This window comes from Mauremys reevesii, linkage group 25, assembly GCF_016161935.1.
Source record: "Mauremys reevesii isolate NIE-2019 linkage group 25, ASM1616193v1, whole genome shotgun sequence".
NCBI lineage: Eukaryota > Metazoa > Chordata > Testudines > Geoemydidae > Mauremys > Mauremys reevesii.
In genome coordinates this window covers 8715938-8730606 of record NC_052647.1, presented here as the reverse complement: position 1 = coordinate 8730606, position 14669 = coordinate 8715938, and the positions used below count along the sequence as shown (strand labels likewise).

The following is a 14669-nucleotide window of genomic DNA, read 5'->3' as shown; positions in this document are numbered from 1 at the left end:
TCTTCTGAGTTCCAGTCTAATACCCTGTCCACTGGTCCGCACGGCCCCTGTTAGTCTGCCTCTCAAGTGCTCTCCTGGAGTCTCTGACTTGCTCCCCTGGTACGTTTTTTCCAACCTGCGTTATTCTTGGCTTTTTCCTTTTTTGCAGCCAAGCAGCAGCCCCGACAAGCTCATCTGCGTCTCGTGGGAGGCCACGGACCGGCGTGGCAGCTGGTCTCGGGCAGGGTGCAGGGTTGTGCGTAGCAACGCCACTCACACCACGTGCAGCTGCAATCACGTCTCCAACCTGGCCATCCTCATGGAATCGGGGGAGATAATGGTAACGGGCCCGTGCTCGCAGACCGAGGCTGTGGGCTTTGCTGGGGGCAGTCGGGCATCCTCTCGGGATAGGAGAGATTGAAGGAGGACAACGCGGTAGCTCTGGGGATGTTTACGGGAAGCCCCTCCCCAGCATGGGGGGCAGCACTGAGGAAAGCGCAAAGGGGCTGGGGCGAGCACTGGAGGTGGGCATCATGGGCCGATCACAGGCGGTGCCCCATTCCATGGTCCCCTGCTGGCTCCCAGAGCCCTATGGTTGAAATAAAGGCCCCTATACAGTTATATGCCCATGTTCCCCTGGAACAGCTGCGATTATCTGTCACGGGCAGGAGTCGGGGGGAGTTCTTAGCAAAGCCCCATCTGCATTAACTGCCCCACGTGGGACGACGCGTGGCCTCCTAACGAGCCGTCTGCCCTGCCTCCCCGATAGGCAGGCTTCCCACTGTTCCTCATCTCCCACGTCGGGCTGGCCCTCTCCCTGCTGTGCCTCTTCCTCGCCATCCTCACCTTCCTCCTGTGCCGCTCCATCCGCAACGTGAACACCTCCATCCACCTGCAGGTCTGCCTCTGCCTCTTCCTGGCTGACCTGCTCTTCCTCACCGTGGTGGACAGCCCCAGCCACCAGGTAAAGCACTCCCCACCCCTCGTGTGGTGCCTAACGGGGCAGGCAGAGCAGTCTGGTAGATAGCACACTGCCTGGGGACTCTGGTGACCTGGGTTGTAGTCCTGGCTCTGCCCTGAGCCTGTTGGTGATGCTGGGCAAAGCACCTTCCTGTGCCTCAGTTTCCCTATCTGTAAAATGGGGGTAATGATACTGACCTACTTTAAAGACTGAGCGTTTATTGGGTATGCAGCTAGCAGTGGCCATCAGGGCAGAGATGAGATCCTAGGGCAAACCCCCTTCTTGCGATGGTAATTCCCAGGGGTGGGTTTGATGCAGGGGAACCAAACCCAAGGATGCTCATTAGAGGCTGTTAAATGAAAGAATCATAGGACTAGAAGGGACCCCGACGGAGTGTGGGGATGTCAGGGCCCTGCACCCCGCACTTCCTGCAATTCACCCTGACCCTCAGCCAGCCAGTAAAACAGAAGGTGTATTTAGACGACAGGAACACAGTCCAAAACAGGTCTTGCCGGTATGGACAACAGGACCCCCTTTAGTTAGGTCTATCCGGGGGCCCCCAGGGAGGCCACAGCCCCGTTGGGAAGCCCCTCTCCAGTTCTCATCTAGCTCCAGACGGAAACTCCCTTCAGCCTCCCCCCCGGCTCCTCCCCCAGCGTTTGTGTCCTTTGTCCAGTGTCCCGGGCAGAGGTGTTACCTGGCCTCCAACCTCGCTCCTGAGTTCTCAGGTTACATGCTCAGGTATCCTCCCTTCCCCAGTGCAGGCCGTCCCAGCACAACTCCCCTGCAACCTTCCCAGGTCAATACTCCCCACTCAGCATTCAAACAACACATCAAGAACATTCCCACTTCGTCACAGCAAGTGCTTGTTAGTGCAGGCTGAAGGTCCCAGACCTCGAGTGGGCTCTTTGAAATGCCCCCCTGAGCTGGGATTTGTGTGGCAGAAGATAGTGGTGGCGACAGTGCCCCTGGTGGTAGGGTGGAGGCAATGCTCAAACGTTGTTTAGCTGGGCTGCTGGACACAGACCCTGTGGTTCTCTCTGGTTCACCAGTTCCTGCCCTGTTCTGCATAGTGTCGCCACTAGGGGTCGCCCTAAGTGCCAGCCCGGGGAACCACGTAGCAGCAGAGCCCGGGATCTCTGCGCTCACACGGGCGTTCTTCCCTCCCCAGCTGGCCTGCGCCGTCATTGCTGGCCTCCTGCACTACCTCTTCCTGGCCTGCTTCGCCTGGATGTTCCTGGAGGCCGTGGTGCTCTTCCTCACCGTCCGCAACCTCGGGGTCGTCAACTACTTCAGCACCCACAGCCCCAAGATGCGGCACCTGAGCCTCTTCGGCTACGGCTTCCCCGCCCTGGTGGTGGCCGTCTCGGCGGTGGTCATGCCGGAGGGATACGGCAGGCAGGAAAAGTGAGCGCCTGAGCTGGGGAACTGGCCCTGAGAGGCATTAACATGTGTTAGGGGAGATGCAGGTTCAAGTCCCAGCTCTACTACAGGCTTGGTGCTGAGCAAGCCAATGCCTCAGTTTCCCCATGTGTGAAATGGGGATAATGGCACTGCCCTGCTGCACCGGGGCATTGGGAGACAAAATCGATTAAAGATTGTTAGATGCTACAGTGATGGGGCCTTATAAGTCCCTAGAAGTAAACAGTCCAAATCCAAGGCGTTCTCGGCCTTAAGGAAATTTGATGTACTGTGGTAAGATCTACAGGACAAATTTGCTGTGTGAGTGCAAAAATGGGATTGAAGAGGGTAGGTCTTGTCTTACGCCAGCACTGTGTGTGTGTGTGTGTGTGTGCGTGTGTGTCCCAGCACTCCCCAGTGAAAGATGCTCTGGACCAGTGGACGTCTGTCTCGACAGCTGTGCTGCCGTCCTTCATGAATGAATTAATGTTTCTAGCATCTAGTCGACTGGAGTGCAGGACACCTGGGTTCTCTCTCTGGCTCTGCTCCTGACCTCTGTGCATGACCTTGACCTTGAATAAAATTAATAGATTCTATGGCCAGACCACTGTGATCATGTGCTCCGGCCTCCTGTATAACACAGGCCAGAGAACTCCCCGAAATGAGTCACATCCCCCTTCGCTGCCTCAATTTCCCTTCCCCCACATCATTTAGGTGGTGCTGGTAGGGGCAGGGACTGCCCCTCACTCTGTAGCTCGGTAGGAGCCCCGTTGGGTAGCACTAATATCAATGGTAATCGCTGCACCAGGCTGCTGATGTTCAGTGAACGTCACGTTAACCTTTTGTTCTTGTAGCTGCTGGCTCAGGATGGAGAAGGGGTTCATCTGGAGTTTCCTGGGGCCAGTGTGTGTCATCATCGGGGTACGTATCCGTTGCGGCTTGAGCCTGCCACCTACCTCAGTACGGTGATGTCTGGAGCGCTGCCTGGCTTCCCTTGTCTATTGCTAAGCACTGTGGGCCCAGTTCATCCCCTGGTCTAATGCTACTGACCTCGAAGGAGTATATGCCAAGGAGGAGTTTGGCCCAGTCGGGGAATGGGGTGATAAGAGCCACCAGATCAATCCTGCGAAAGACAGTTTCTGGCATCACACTGGGACTTCAGATCATGGGGCCAGATCCTCACCTGGCGTAAATCAGTATTTCTCTGTTGATTTCAACAGAGCAATGCTGATTTGCACTAGCTGCGGATCTGGCCAGATAAACATACCAAACAGCAACACCCTTGCTTTGGATGGCGACAATTTCTGCTTCTGCTCATGTCGAGACCCCCCAGCTGCCCATCACATCCCTTCCCCGGAGCCTGAGGCAAATCAGGGTTAATGAGATAAGAACATACAAACATAAGAACGGCCACACCGGGTCAGATCAAAGGTCCATCTAGCCTAGTATCCTCTCTTCCAACAGTAGCCAGTGCCAGGTGCCCCAGACAGGGATCTCTGCCTGGATGGGCTCAGGCATTTGGTCACAAGCTGAGGTGGTTCAAAAGTTTTGAATTTTTTTAAGCAGAATTTTTTAATAGTTTCTTTAAACAATCAAACACAGCAAGCAGCAAATATTTGGCCACACACTTCTGAAACCCCAAACCATGTTCAGGTTTTGGCAGGCTAATTTCAGCTTTTCAAGTAAAAAAACCACAACAGATTTTGAAGGAAAGCTGACATTGTCCGTGATTTTTTCCTGCGTTTTAAAAAAAACCCCTAGTTTTCGATCCAAAAAAAGTTTTGACGGAAAATATTTGTCCAACCTTTTTAATGAGCTTTAGTGCCTTTTAGCACTAGCTGAGGCTGAGAACCAGTGATACCTTGTAAAGGTGACTTGAAAAGAAGTTTTCACAAAACTGGGTTTGTGCCGAGATGTGGAAGGTTTTTAAATGTTTATTTTTTCCAGGGCTGCCCGGGGGTGGAGTGGGGGTGGGGTGGGGGGGCAAGTGGGGCAATTTGCCCCGAGGCCCCCACGAGAATATAGTATTTTATAGAATTGCAACTTTTTTGTATGGAAGGGGCCCCCAAAATTGCTTTGCCCCAGGCCACCTGAATCCGCTGGGCGGCCCTGGCCCCAGAGGGAATGAACAGAAAGGGTGATTATTAAGTGATCCATTCCTGTTGCCCATTCCCAACTTCTGGCAAACAGATGCTAAGGACACCATCCCTGCCCATTGCCATTGATGGACCTGTCCTCCATGGACTTATCTAGTTCTTTTTTGAACCATGTTATAGTCTTGGCCTTCACAACATCCTCTGGCAAGGAGTTCCACAGGTTGACTGTGCGTTGTGTGGGAAAAAAATACTTCCTTTTGTTTGCTTTAAACCTGCTGCGTATTAATTTCACTTGGTGACCCCTAGTTCTTGTGTTATGAGAAGGAGTGAATAACACTTGCTTATTTACTTTCTCCATGTCGGTCATGATTTTATGGACCTCTATCATATCCTCCCTTAGTCGTCTCTTTTCCAAGCTGAAAAGTCCCAGTCTTATTCATCTCTCCTCATATGGCAGCTGTTCCAGACCCCTAATCATTTTTATTGCCCTTTTTTGAACCTTTTCCAATTCCAATATATCATTTTTGAGATGGGGCGACCACATCTGCACGCAGTGTTAAAGGTGTGGCCGTACCATGGATTTATATAGAGGCAACATGATATTTTCTCTCTTATTATCTATCCCTTCCTGAGTGATTCCCAACATTCCGTTTGCTTTTTGTCTGCCGCTGCAGACTGAGTGGATGGTCTCAGAGAACTCTCCACAATGACTCCAAGATCTTTCTTGAGTGGTAACAGCCAATCTGGATCCCATCATTTTATATGTATCATTAGGATTCTGTTTTCCAGTGTGTATAACTTTGCATTTGTCAACATTGAATTTCATCAGGCATTTTGTTGCCCAGTCACCTGGGTTTGAGAGATCCTTTTGTAGCTCTTCGCAGTCTGCCTGGGACTTAATTATCTTGAGCAATTTTGTATTTGCAAATTTTGCCACCTCTCTACTTTGATTCTAGATTAATTCCGTCCTTTTTGCCTTAACCCTCTGGATGCTGCAGAGAAAGCTTTCCAGCCTCAACACTGAAGTGTCCACCCTTAAGGACACCAGGTAATGTTGGTTTAAAAGCAGAGCTGAAAAGTATAGTTCAGTGGTGGTAAGGGGGTGGGGGCAGGGTGGGAGTCAGGACTCCTGGCTTCTATCCCCAGCTCGGGGAGGGGAGTGGGGTCTAGCAGTTAGAATTGGGAGTCAGGACTCCTGGGTTCCATTCCCAGCTCTGCTACTGGCAGTGTAACTTTGGGCAAGTCACTGTGCCTCAGTTTCCCTCTTTTAAAAACTGGGCTGAAGTGGGAGTTGTGAGCCTCCCTGAGTGCTGGGACAGCCCTTGGAGATCTCAGTTTGGCTGACAGCCCGCCAAGGGCAGTGCTGGATGCCCCATTGTTTGTGTCTCTCAGCCATGGAGTGGCCAGGGTGCTAGAATGCAGGAGAGAGGGTGAGGCTGCTGCGAAGCCTGGATGGACAGATCCTCAGCTGGTGGAAGCTGGTGTCTCTCTATGGGCTCTGCCGATTTGAACCAGCTGGAGATCTGCTCTCAAGGGGCTTTCCTCCATCTCTGACACCTTGGATTTACAAACCTGCTCTGCTCCTTGCTGTGTACCCCGCACTGACACCGTCCTCGCCCCGTCCCCACCTGCCCTCTGCAATGGGGCCCGGCTGGGATAGTCACCCCGAAAGCCAGGTCACATAGAAGCAAAGCTCTCTCTGTGTTTCTATGTGCCTGCAGCCAGTGCTGGTGAGTGTGTCACAGGGCTCCTTTTGCCTGATCCAGACAGGATCTGAATCCGTCCCAGCCCCTCCTAGCGAGACTTGGGTCTTTAGGAAGCATTCACCATTTCGGCCCGGACCCCCCTGTGACGATGTGGTTCTGGCGGGACCCAACTGATAGTGCCAATTCAGCACCAATTGCTCAAACAGGGCAGTCACAGCCCAAGGCTGGGGTTTTTCCACCTCTAAGGCAAACCAAACCAGCCAGACAGAAAGGACTTCGGTTTCACCCCACTGGCTAACCACAAGTCACACAAGCAATTGCCTTAGACTCTCCAGTCTCCCAGTATCCCCGCCAGTGCCACTCATCCTGGGGATGAATGGTTATGAAAACCAACACCCCAATAAAAGAAAAAGGTTCTCTCGATCCCAAAGAATCAAGCCCCAGACCCTGGTCAATATACACATCAGATCTTATCCACAAATCACGCTGTTGCCAATCCTTTAGAACCTAAAATCTAAAGGTTTATTCATAAAGGGAAAAAGGTAGAGATGAGAGCTAGAATTGATTAAATGGAATCAATTACATACAGGGATGGCAAAGTTCTTAGTTCAGGCTTGTAGCAGTGATGGAATAAACTGCAGGTTCAAATCAAGTCTCTGGAGAACATCCCCAGCTGGGATGGGTCATCAGTCCCTTGTGTAGAGCTTCAGCTTGTAGCAAAGTCCCTCCAGAGGTAAGAAGCAGGATTGAAGACAAGATGGAGATGAGGCATTAGCCTTATATAGGCTTTTCCAGGTGTAAGAACCTCTTTGTTCTTACTGTGGAAAATTACAGCAAAATGGAGTCTGGAGTCATATGGGCAAGACCCTGCATACTTTGCTGAGTTACAAGGCGTATCTGCCTCCTCTCAATGGGTCAATTATGTAGCTGATGGTCCTTAATGGGCCATCAAGCAGGCTAGGCAGAGCTAGCACCAACTTGTCTGGGATGTTTCCCAGAAATACAGCACAGATTTGAAATACAGACAGTGTACAGCCAATACTCATAACTTCAAATACAAAATGATACAGACATACAGACAGCATAATCATAACCAGCAACCCATAACCTGGTCTTAGACACCTTATATGATCCCCTTTACATAAGATTTGGTGCCACTACAGGACCTTGGTTGCAAACCATGTTCTATATGGTCCCAGTTTATATCAATAACATCACACCCCCTGACTCAGCCACCCTCCAGAGGCCTGTCATCACGGGATCTCTCCCTCTGCCTTTCTCCAGGCTACTGACCTTTAAAGCCATCGCCCAAGTCTTCGTTCTGGGCTGCACGTGGATTTTCGGTGTCCTCCAAGTCGGCCCAGCCGCCACGGTCATGGCGTATTTATTCACCGTTGTCAACAGCCTGCAGGGAGCCTTCATCTTCCTGGTGCACTGTCTCCTCAATCGCCAGGTACCACCTAGGGCCCTTCGTCCCCTGATAGACTCAGCAGACCCCCTGCCAGCAGAGAGGAGGGGGGGCTAAGGACGCTTTACTGGGCAAGATCCCCCCAAGTTTTGCCCCCAGGGTTCCCCCAGTAACAGAGCGATGGAGCAGCCCCTTATGTGGAGAGGAGAGATGGCCCAGAGGCTGAAGCACTAGCTGAGCACTTAGGAGACTGGGCGCAATTCCACGCTGTGCTGTCGACACCTTGGGCAAGTCACTTAGCCTCTCAGTTCCCTGGAGAACTTCCCTAAAATAATCAGTCTGGCACCTCGAAGGGCTGTTAAACTCGAGGGAAAAGGCCTCCTGAGAATCCCCTTCCATGCTTATCTCCAATAAAGGCTCTTCCTCCAATGCAGGGTTGTGGATTGGGTGGAAGTCTAGAGTGCACTGCATTATGGGAATTCTCTGCTGCCACAGGAAGCCGAGTGTTAGAGCAGCCCTGAGGCTGCTCTAACTTGTACCAAGGCATAGAGGAAGGGGAGCATAAATAGCTGTAAGTCTCCGCATGGATAACAGCCAGTGAGCCCCAATGACTGCATCAGGGGCTCAAGTTCCTTTTATCAGGCAGGATTAGATGCAGCTCTTGTTCATTTGCATAGCACCCAGATGCTGAGGTGCTGGGCACATTAGAAATGGAGATAAGGCCTAGAGAGAAGAGATCTCTCGGCACCACTGACTGTCTCTGCATCTCCAGGTGCGGGAGGAGTACAAGAGACGGTTCACCTGCAAACCCAAGTCCTACGTTTCCGATGTCTCCATGTCTACTTTAGCCACCAGCAGCAAAGCGGTAAGAGAGCCAATGACCCTGCGATTTTTGCCGCCCCTCACCAGATGCATCCAAAAGGCTAGATCTGGGCAGGGTTACAGCACTGGACTGGGAGTCAGGACTCCTGGGCTCTATTCCGGGCTCTGGAAGTGGGGTGGGTCTAGTGGTTAGAGCAAAGGGGGTTGGGAGTCAGGACTCCCCGGTGCAGGGCAGCCGTGATGTCTGGACTGATATAGTTAAATTTGCACAAAAGCTGGGTGCAAACCAGCCCTCAGGGACTTCAGAGCATTCGGGGAAGCTCCAGTGACACCAATAGACATGGAAATCTGCTACGCTAGGAGCTTGAAGTCTGGGTTAAATCCGAGTGCACAGAAGGCCTGATCCCACTCATCTGATACCAAAACTCTCTTGGGAGATTGTGTTTTCCCCTCCGGAACCATGCTGGTGTCTCTCGTTCCTTGCAGGGCTGACGTTCTGGCCGGGAGGCAGGAGACGCCATCGCGCCACAGGAGAAGGAAAAGCTTATTGCAGAACTTGAATCTGCCGTCTTTAAAGTGCTTGCAGGATCAGAACTTCGAGACCAACCTGCCAGCTGGAGTGTGATCCCGGGGTTAAATCAGCGGGCTGGGAAGGGGAGAGGGGTGTGAGGATTAGAGCTGGGGGTGCTGGCAGTCAGGACTCCTGGGTTCTTTTATCCCTGGCTGTGGGGTCTAGTGGTTAGAACAAGTTAGACTCCCTAGGCACGGGCCAGTAGCACCTATAGTTTAATCTAGCTATAGCTTAATCCGCTGCTGCTTTTTGAAGATTCCCTTTCTCCTTATTTATCGTTCCCCCCCCCGCACAATCCTTCAGTCCCCTGAAATCTGAGCAGGTTTTGCATGTCTGCGGCATTTCAATACTGTAAAATGAGTTTGATTTTGAATGCATGACTTCGTGGTGTCTTTTTAAAACACCTTCTCAGTGGTTTTGTTCCTACGCCCTAAAATATACAGGCTCAATTGTGTCTCCCTTTAGTGGCTGGAAATGGGGTACAAGCAACCACATCCCGAATCCCCACAATGCTCGGTCCAAGTGCAGTTCCTAGTGCTCCCTCACAGCAAGGGGGCGCTGTCGAGCATGCCCAGTAGTGCTGTCCTATGAATTCAGTACAGCCTGCGCTCTGCCCCATGGCTGCTTAATGCAAGCCAGGATTTGGAAAGACGCCTAATGGTGACATCAGGAAGTACAGTCTGGGAGCTAGAGTGCCTGAGGGAACCAGTGGGTCTGTATCCAGCAGCTCAATACAGGACCCCCCTTTATTGGCATCCACGCGGCGTCCTGTCTCTGCTACGCCCCCCCCCCCCTTGGAAAGCTCGGTTCTTTTGTCCATGATCTTGTTGGGCCCGGTGCGCACCCCCACATGTGCAACTGCCCCTGCTGCTTTGCACCCCTCTGCTGCTGCCCCTCCGCCACCAACAGGGTGTGACTGTGCCTGGATCCCAGCCTCATGTGGCCACCAGCCCCCTCCCCCCTCAGCATGGGATTGCCTCAAGAACGGTCACAGTGGGTCAGAGCAATGGTCCATTCGCCCAGTGACCTGTCTCTGACAGTGGCCAGTGCCAGACGCGTCCTAGGGAAGGAACAGAGCAGGGCAATTAGCCAGTTCTGGCTGTCGGAGGCTTAGCTGTCTTGGCTAACAGCCAGCGATGGCCCTGACCTCCAGGAACCCAGTTATACCTTCCCCGGCCTGTGGTGGATTATGGCACTGGCTACTAGCAAGCTGTTCAACTGGGCAGTAGGGGGCCCTCTAAGCGCTTTGAGATCTACTGCTGAAAAGGGACCCAGCAGCGATCCTGGTACATTACAGTCCAATGGGCCAGGGGGAGACGTACCTCAGGGTATGTCTATGCTGCAGCTGGGGATGTGCAGGGCCCTTAGGATTTATGGGGCCCTCCACAGTATTATTAAACTGGTGCCCATATGCCCGACTTGCTCTTAGCAACACAAACACAAGCTTGGAAAACCTGCCACGTGGACTTTATTCAAAGCAGTTTAATTGTGCCGCCTTCACCGCTAACCCTGCACTTCCCTCCCACCTGCACCCCCAGACCCAGCCCTGCGCTGCCAGCCTGCCCCGCCACACCGCCCCTCTGCCCAGTACTCCCACCCCCTTATGCCCAGCAATCCCCATGCCCAGCGGCCCCTCACCCAGAGATCTCCCTATGCCCAGCGATCTCCCATCCACAGACACCCCCACTGCCCAGCACCCCTCTCACAGCCCCCCTAACTGCCCAGCACCCCCATAGTCCCGAGGGAATTCAGCACCAAAAAATTAAATTCTGTGCACAATATTTTAAATTTTGCAAAATTCTGCAATTTTTGTCAATAAATAAATGTGGAGGCTCCAGCATGGCAGTGGCAAGCTTAGGCCACTGGGTGCATGGAGGTGGGAGAGCACCCTGCAGCCTTCCTCCTCCCCTCCCCTCCTAGGATGGGGATTTGGCAGTGAGGTATCTCTGTGTGCAGGTCACAAGGCCACAGGGAAGTGTTTTACATGATGGCTGGGATGTCACCATGACCCCAAATCCAAAAGAAATAGCTGATACCAAGGACTGAGTCCAGGCCCTTCCCTGCTGTCATAACTATACAGCTGAAGGGTAGCAAAAAATCTCCTCCTTTACCTGTAAAGGGTTAAGAAGCTCAAATAATCTGGTTGGCACCTGACCAAAAGGACCAATAAGAGAAGATCCTTTCAAATCTCTGGGGGGAGGTTTTTTGTTTTGTGCTTCTTTGTTGACAAAGAGAGGGACCAGGCAGGAAAAAAAAAAAAACCCTCTCCTAAAACCACACCTGAAATAAGTCTCTAAGATTACAACTTGTAAGTATAGCAAGAGAATGCGTCAGTTTATCTTTTGTTTTAGCTTGTGAATTTTCCCTGTGCTAAGAGGAGAACAGGTTTATCCCTGTTTTTGTAACTTTGAAGTTTTGCCTAGAGGGGAATCGTCTGTATTTTAAATCTTATCACCTTGTAAAGTTACCTTCCATCCTGATTTTACAGAGGTGCTTCTTTTACTTTTTTTACTTTATAATAAAGTTTTTTTAAGAATCTGATTAGTTTTTAGTGTCCTAATAATCCAAAAGTCTGTCTGGGCTCACCTTGTTACCTATCTGGTTGGTAGATTATTCTCAAGCCTCCCCAGGAAAGGGGCTGAAGGGGCTTGGAGGGGATATTTTGGGGAAACAGGAACTCCAAGGGGTCCTTTTCCTAAATCTTTGTCTAACTCACTTGATGGTGGCAGCAGTACTCATCCAAGGACAAGGAAAGGATTTGTGCCTTGGGGGAGTTTTTAACCTAAGCTGGTAGAAATAAGCATAGGGGGTCTTTCATGCGCGTCCCCACATGTGTACCCCAGAGTTCAGAGTGGGGAGGGAACCCAGTCACCTGCCACTGCTCTGGGCCATCAACTCCCAAATGGCCTTTCATTCTCCCTAAAATAGAGCATTTCCCGCTAATCCTGACAAGTAAAGAGGTGCTTGAGTTGCCACACAGGGCTCAGTGGGGATTGTACTGGATATAACGTGTTGAAGCATTGTTGAAACTGTGTGCTGAGTTATACCCAGTTGCCGGGGGACAGGGCATGTGGGCAGAAGAGGGGAGAGGTGCAGGTACAGTGTGGGGATGCTCGGAACAGCTGCTCGCCCCCCGGTCCAACACCCTGCTACTCAGGAGGCCCTAGTGTATTTGCTGCTTGCTCACTGAGCTAGACAAAGAACCCCCCGACCCCGCTCCTTTTCCTTCCCAGCCCGGCTCCCCCCAGCCATCCCTAGCCCGGTTCCTCCCCCCCCCTTGCCCACTCCCCTAAGTCCCATGCCCGCCTCTACCCCCTGAGCTCGGCTCCCCCTCCCTTCCCAGCCTCCGGGTATCTCTCCCCCCACCCAACTCTGTTCCCAGCCTTGCCTGGCCCGGCTCCTCCTGCTCACTCACATGCAAACTTTCGTTCCTGGCCCCATGACGCCCAAGCCAGCTCAGATCAGGGGGTGATGCAGCACTTGAGCCGCACTGGAATGCAAGTACTGGAAGTATCACAAGATGCCACGGAAGTGCCGGAACAGTGTGCCAGAGTGTTCCGGTACGACTCGCCCATCAGCTCAGACATGTCTAGAAGTGCAGCGGTCACACCTCCTGGTTGCAATGTAAGTACATCCTTAGCCCCCACGAGGGACCACTCGGGGTTTCTTGGGTCTGGGGCGTGGGCCTGCAGGGCAGCTCTGGCTTGTGGCTTCAAAGAGGAAGTTTTTTTCACAAGAAGTGTCACCATCCTGCACCAGGGCGATAAGAGGAGGCAAGAAACCAAGGAGGGGAACTGAGCTCTGTGAGCGAGATAAGGCAACAGAAAGCTGCAGGGATTGGTGCTCCGTGCTGGGTTAACCATTGCAGTAATGGGTGGATGGGGATTCATAATATGTAGCCTCTTCTCCCCCCCCTCAACTCCCCATTGTTCTCCCCGACAGGGTTCTTGGTCTCCACAGCTGTCCCCTAGTAGCAGAGCACGAGATCCACTCTGATGCGTTACCTCAGGTCCTCTGAGGCATAGTGCTGCGAACACGGTGCCTAGGGCAGTGCCAGGAACGCTGGCAGTCAGGTGCTAGAGCCCTGTCCGGCTGGCCCAGTTGGGCCCCATGACCTCTACTTCAGACATATCCAGAAGTGAGAGTCATTCCAGAGCAGAGGAGGGCTTATAGGGAGAGACCCTGCAGCAGCTAAGTCAGAAGAAATGTTGTGTTCCCTCTATTCTGGGGCCATTCAGGACTTTGGTGTAAGTTAGAGCAGCCTCGAGGCTGTTCTAACTTATGCTGCAACCTGTAGCCTCGTGGGGAGCAGGGAAGAGCTGCAGTGCAATGTACTCTGGTCATGCCCCTGATTTGACCTCCACTCTGGGAGCAGGGGGATGCAGGACCCGTACTCCAGCTAGCGAGGCCCCCTGACCACGGAACCTTTACAAAGGGTGGCCATTTCTGCCAACTTTATACCTTAAAAGGTTTGGCATAAAATCAAGATGGGGCACAGAGTCTGTGTTTCCGTTTCTATAAGCTGTACAGTCAGCTCCGAGCCCCAGAACGACTTCCTACTCCAGGAGGAAAGGCAAAAGTGATAGGCAAAAAGGTCAGAGTTAGTTACCAAAACAAAACAAAAAATATAAGCACGCATCTGAACTCTTGACCCTATTAGACTGGGCAACATTTAGATGAAGCAGTTTTTCTCACCCCGCTGGATATTGCGGTTCATAGTACACAGATTTCACCCTTGAAATCTGGGCCAGTTCCCTCAGTTGGAGTCTTCAGAGTGTCCTTGTTGCTTGCAGCAGAGGTGGGTGAAGGAAAAAGGCCCAGCATGTGGCCACTGGGTTTAGGGCCGGCTTTAGGAAGTGCGGGGCCTGATTTGACAGGGCCCCGGCAGGGATGATTCACACGGCGGTGCTCCGGGTCATCGCTCTGGGTCTTCCGCGGCACTGAAGGACCCGCCGATGACGACCTGGTAGAGAACCGCCCGGTGAGCACATCCCCGCCATCTGACCCCCACCCATGTCCTGCCCCCGACTGCCCCCCTCAGAAACCGCAACCCATCCACCCCCCCGCTCCTTGTTCCCTATCCACCCCCTCCCGAGACCCCCCCCACCCTAAGTGCCCCCCAGGACCCCACCCCCTACCCAACTTGCCTTGCTCCCTGTCCCCTGAGTGCCCCGACCCCATCCACCACCCCCCGATAGACGCCCCAGAACTCCCACCCGGCCAGAGTCTGGGCTGTGGCCGGAGCCACGGGGCCAGGGCCGGAGCTGCGGGGCTGGGACCAGAGGGAGCTGCTGGGCCGGGGCCGGAGGAAGCCGCTTGGCCGGAGCCGAACTGGGCCGTGCCGCAGCTCCCTAGAGCCCTCCTCGAGCCTCCCCGCCCCAGCTCACCTTGCAAAGCCGCCGCTTCTTTCTGAACCCTTCCTGGCTTCCCGCGCGAACATCTGATTTGCGGGAAGCGGGGGAGGGGGAGGAGAAGGGGGGCGGAGTGTTCAAGGGAGGAGGTGAGCTGGGGCGGGGGCGGGGCAGACAGCTGCTGGAGCTTGGGAACTCGCTCCAGCTCACCAATGAGCAGGGGGCCCGATTCAGGAGAATCGTCCTAAAGCCGGCCCTGACTGGGTTCTGTTTTATATCCTCCGTCCTATGTGCTTGGGGAGCACAAGTCCAGGCATGTCTGGGGGGGCCTTGCTGTGTCTCCAGGCAGGGCTGAGCAGTTCCCCTGGTGTGGC

General features: G+C 53.1%; 1 protein-coding gene across 6 annotated transcripts in view; it reads left to right on the top strand.

The window, feature by feature from the left end:
- The window catches only part of ADGRE1 (adhesion G protein-coupled receptor E1), a 66855-nt gene that overhangs the window by 20755 nt on the left and 31431 nt on the right, over positions 1–14669 (top strand). The window lies entirely within an intron of this gene.